The following is a 5244-nucleotide window of genomic DNA, read 5'->3' as shown; positions in this document are numbered from 1 at the left end:
TAGCGTTGGGATGGCTCACGGCAACATCATTGAGAGGGCTAGAGGTGCTGGGTTTTTGACAGAGGATTGAGGAGGCAACAATTGAGGAGCTAGCACTGAATGTTTCTAATATATATATATATATATATTTTTTTAACATTAAACTTAAGAAAGCTCACCATTGAGAGGGCTGAGAGTGGCTGGGTTTTTGACAGAGCACTGTGGAGGCGTGGGACAGAGGTGCTGGCCTGCTGGAGCTTAGTGTTTCTAAAATATTTAGGTTTTGAAAATGTTTAACTTAATACTAAAGGTTTTTTTGAGATTTAATGTTAAGATAGGAGTAAATTTGGTTCAATTTATTATTGGGTTTTGATGGGCTTGTGGGTTTAGGACCTTTAGGTGGACCATGGATTATCATACTAGACTTACCCAAATGACACAAATGAAGCCCACTTAAAAAAAAAAAAAAAAAAAAAAAAAAAGAAGAAGAAGAAGAAGAAGAAGCCAAATGGTAGGATCGGTAGGATCGGTAGGATCCCATACGATCCTACGATCCTATACGATCCTACACGATCCTACCTACGATCCTAACATTTTTGCGATCCTGCTACGATTTTAATCTTTTTGGTGAGGTGGGATCGTAAAATCGTGCGATTTTACGATCCGGATCGCGATTTTGACAACCTTGGCTGGAACTGTGATGTTGGAAGTGTGAACGATGAAAAAAAATGGGGGCTCGTAGGTTAGTGATAAGAAACCATTCAGAGTTGTTACATTAGAGTTCTGATAAAAATAAATAAATAAATAAAAAATGTGGAATAGTTTGTGGCCTTAAAACCATTTGGGAAAGAGGCATGGTATAAAGAAAGAGGACAACAAATTAAAAAAAAATTACTAAAATACAATTTTGGACCTTACATTTTGGGATTATTATTAATTTGGTCCTTACATTTTTATAACAGTCAATTTAGTCCATATTATTTTCAACAATTTGATCCCCACTATCAACTGGCTCACAAAAATTAACCAAATTGATTGGTTCTAAAATATAGGACTAATTGACTATAATCCCAAAATGTATACACAAAAATAGTATTCCGTACAAATGTACATATTGTTGTCATTAAATTCTCTATAATTTAAATCGTGACTAATATTTACCCTTTACATAATACCAAGCAGGCAACCACCCCTTGGGTGGGAGATCTTTGCAGATTATCATTAGCCCCTAAAGTTAAAAGAGATAATACGATTTTTTATTCACTCCTCAACTATTTATTCGCTGAATTTTGTAAACCATATGTACGGACATAATATCTTACAGCGTATTAGTTCATTTACTATTCATCTAATTTAATTTCCTACAAAAGAAGGGAGAAAAAAAGAAAAAGAAAAGTAAAGGCCATCAAAGCGTGTGCTATCAACATGCATCATAGAAGACTTGAGGGCATAGGTGCCAATTGTAAGGAGCAATTCATTACCACGAATGAGTTATCCTCATATGGCTTCTTTAGACGTTGAAATTGATCAACAAGGATTCTCTTCTGTCAATCGAATATTTCCTACATCAACATTTTCTCCCTACTTGACTCAAGGAGAAGCTCTCCGTCAACGACCATATGAATCAAACTATAAATCTAGTAGTCTTCATACGGCTTTCGATGTTAATTCCGATGCACCTACATCATTAGTACTGCGATCAATTATTTCTGACATGCCCAAAGGAGTTAGCTCAGCCGCTTCGACATTACAAAAAGAAAGGATGCAGACAGATTTAGCAGTGGATCTAAGCAGGCATGTCGCGAAAGAAAATCAAAATCAACATCGGACTTATCAGACTCATAAGAGTGAGTATGCTTTCTCGTTATCCCTTATAAGCGTGCAGTTACATAAGCAAAATGAACACAAATGAGTTTTCGAATGTAGTAAGGGAAGAGTTTTATGAAATTGTTTGTTTTTATGTATATTTTAACCACCCAAAAAAGAAAAATCAGCAAAGATTATGTTGCGAAATAAAGTGATGTTAGAAATACTATAAATTGAGTGATCATAAAGTCACTACAAATTTTATTACATAGGCTATCTTATTAACATTTAAACAGAAGACCAAAAAAAAAAAAACAATTGAGATGTTTAATTATTATGTTATTTATGTGGCCTCATTCACATTTGTTAAATATTAGCTATTATATATTCCATGTTGAATATGCTTGATTAGATGTAGAAAAGGGAAACATAAAATAGGAACACAAGAATACGAGGGTTACATGGTTCAGCCTTACGGCTTATATCCATAAAGAAAACTCTTAAGGGCTACATCTTTATCATATAAGAGTGTAGTCTTTATCATATAAGAGTGTAGTACAAAATCTGTATTACAATGAACCATAACATGGGTATATATAGTAGACTAAACTCTAGACTAATAGATTTCTAGTACAAGTAGTAGACTTAGCTTGCACACAAAGTAGAATTAGGCTTGGGCCTATGCTAATGGACTAATATTGTAACACCCTAGTTGTTAATTGTAATTTGGAAGAAGCTCGATGGGCAGATTGGTAATTTTACTTGCAAGATATTTTAGGGACAAGCTTGAAATTAGACTTCATTCCCTTAAGCCAGCGCCCCCCCCCCCCTTCACTTTCACATTCACGTCTCTCTCTCTCTCTCTCTCTTCATGGTCTTCCACTAAAAATACTTCAGCCATGAGTTTCTTTTCACGCCATCACCACCGGTTGTGAAGAAAATATTTTGGGAAGAGAGAGACCCATTCGGCCAAGCAAAGAATTTGAGGTAAAATTCTTATGTTCCTAACAAAACTAAGTAAAATCAAGCTATGGGGTTTGTGCTAGAGCAAGCTTATTGGGTTTATGTACGAAATTCTTATTTGGAATGAAAAGTTTGGCTTGGTCTTGAGTCACTTTGCTCTAGTATTCACCCAATCACGATTTTGTCTTTGGTAATGGGTTTTGGAGTCTTGGAGTTGTGGATAGGTGGGAATGTGAAACTTTGACGGTTTGGGTGCTATGAACTTGTTTTTAAAATAAATGGGTAATGAAATTGTTAACCATGAAAGTTTAAGTGCCTAGAGGTTGTGCCTTTTGCACATCAAGTGTTTGATATTTTACCCTATTGAGTTATGAGATTGGGTTTAATTGTTTATAGTTGGTTGTTCAATTCAAAGTTTTACTTTGTGAGATACATAATGAGTCTTAGAACTTTGAAAGTGATTTGATGATGTTATAATTGATTCCTATATGATGTAATATGTATTGACATTATTAATACATGAGTTAGTGTAATACTTAAACATGGTTGTTTCGTTGTGATGTAGGACACGGTTTCTCTAAATTTTATAATTATTTAATTTTAGTCTTTTTATATAATCTTTTTTCATATATTAGGTTTAGGTTATTTATTCCCTTCTTTTTAGGTGCTTTAATGTTGTTTAGTCAAATTAAAGTTTTATATGCCTTCGTAGCCGCCTTAGGATTTCTAGTTGCCCTAGGTTTTGTTTTTATTATTTAAACACATTGTAGCCCCCAAAGGCAATTCAGTTTTCAGACTATTATCAATAAACACAGACTTTTGTCAAATTCTTTCTCTAATGGATTCCATTTTTTTTTTCTCCTTGTGGATTCAGGGAAACTCCTCGTGGATTCAGGGTTTTCTATCAAAAGCTATTAGTTTAGTTTCTATTCCATCAAGAGAGCATCGTGTCTGCTTTCTTTAAGCTTCCGCAACATTAGTTAGTATCAGAGCCTTGACTTACTCTGGTCTAATGGCTAACCAGTGAGACGGTGACCACCACAACAATTACGGCGATGACAACGTCAACAACCTAGTCCTCACTAGGGCTAAGGTCCTTGATTTTCGTGATGAGAATCGACAATTTCTTGAAAAAATCAGCAAATTATAGGTGAAATCGAGCAAAAGATTGCTACTCTTCTTGCTAGGAAATTATCTCACAATAACAATGATCAATCTATTCAAAGACGCACTCCTAACTACAAGAAACTTTCATTCTTTGATGGAGATATGGGTAAGTTGGATTTTATTGATTAGCTTCTTGATTTGGCTAAGTATTTTAATTTTTGAAAGATTTGTGATGAAGAAAAAGTGTGGCTTGCATCTAATAAATTAGACGATGAAGCAAAAGAATGGTGGGAAGACATTCAAATCGATAGAAAGCAACGAGGTAAGCATCCAATCTACTCTTGGCAAAGAATGAAAAGAGTATTAATTGATTTATGGTTTCCTAATGACTATTATGATACACTAGATTATACAAGTGTTGATTATAAATCTGTATATTCATATGAAAAGCAATATGTTTAAACCATGAAAGGTCAACTACAAAATCAAAATTATCACAGCCAAGTCCGTGTGTCATGTAAATGAAATGTTTTGAGGGTAGACAGGAAGCAACCTATTTCTAAAGAAAAATTTGAAGTGGTTAAAAAAGATCAAGACTTGCAACGAGTTAGTGAATTGAAGATTGAAGATACCACTTGTCAAAAATTTGATGAAGAGGTTAAAGAAACGAAGGTTGAGTTGATTGTGGATAATGATAGGAATGAAGAGATGGTAATTATTGAGAACATTGTGGAAGATTCAATTAAGGTCAAATATGAGGATGAGTCCACAACTCACAATCCTCAGGTCTCAGTTGATTTGCTGAAGATGACTACACAATATGTTGATTTTCTTGGAGTAGAAAATTTTAATTTTTTTATCAACAAAGCAACCCTTTGTTGATTGAGGTTGCAAATAAATTAAAAGTAGATGAGAAGAAATTTTATGCTACACTTTATGAAGGATTCAAGTTTTAGAACCAGATCAAGTTATTAAAGCAATCAAAGTATTTGCTTCTTTGGAGTGGAAGATTTCAGATTTCAAATATGAACTTGGGGACAAGTTTGTTTCAAGTGGAGAGGTCTAATATAGAACACAGTTTCTCTAAATTTTATAATTATTTAATTTTAGTCTTTTTATGTAATTTTTTTTGTTATTTTAGGTTTAGGTTATTTATTTCCTTCTTTTTAGGTGCTTTTAATGTTGTTTAGTCAAATTAAGGTTTTATATGCTTTCAAAGCTACCTTAGGGTGGGATTCTAGTTGCCCTAGGTTTTGTATTTACTATTAAAGGCAATTTAGTTTTTAGACTATTATCAATAAACAGAGACTTTTGTTAACTTCTTTCTCTGGTGGATTACTTTCTTTTTTTTTTTTTTTTTTTTTTTTTTTTTTTTTTTTTTTTTGGTCT

The 5244-nt window shown here is 33.5% G+C and overlaps 1 pseudogene; it reads left to right on the top strand.

Moving 5' to 3' along the window:
* Positions 1-1480: 1480 nt before the first annotated feature.
* The window catches only part of LOC112020081 (ankyrin repeat-containing protein NPR4-like), a 10263-nt pseudogene continuing 6499 nt past the window's right edge, over positions 1481-5244 (top strand).

The sequence above is a fragment of the Quercus suber genome, unplaced genomic scaffold, assembly GCF_002906115.3.
Source record: "Quercus suber isolate HL8 unplaced genomic scaffold, Cork oak 2.0 scaffold_415, whole genome shotgun sequence".
NCBI lineage: Eukaryota > Viridiplantae > Streptophyta > Magnoliopsida > Fagales > Fagaceae > Quercus > Quercus suber.
Note: the sequence above shows the minus strand (reverse complement) of the source record. Positions and strands in the feature narration are given on the sequence as shown.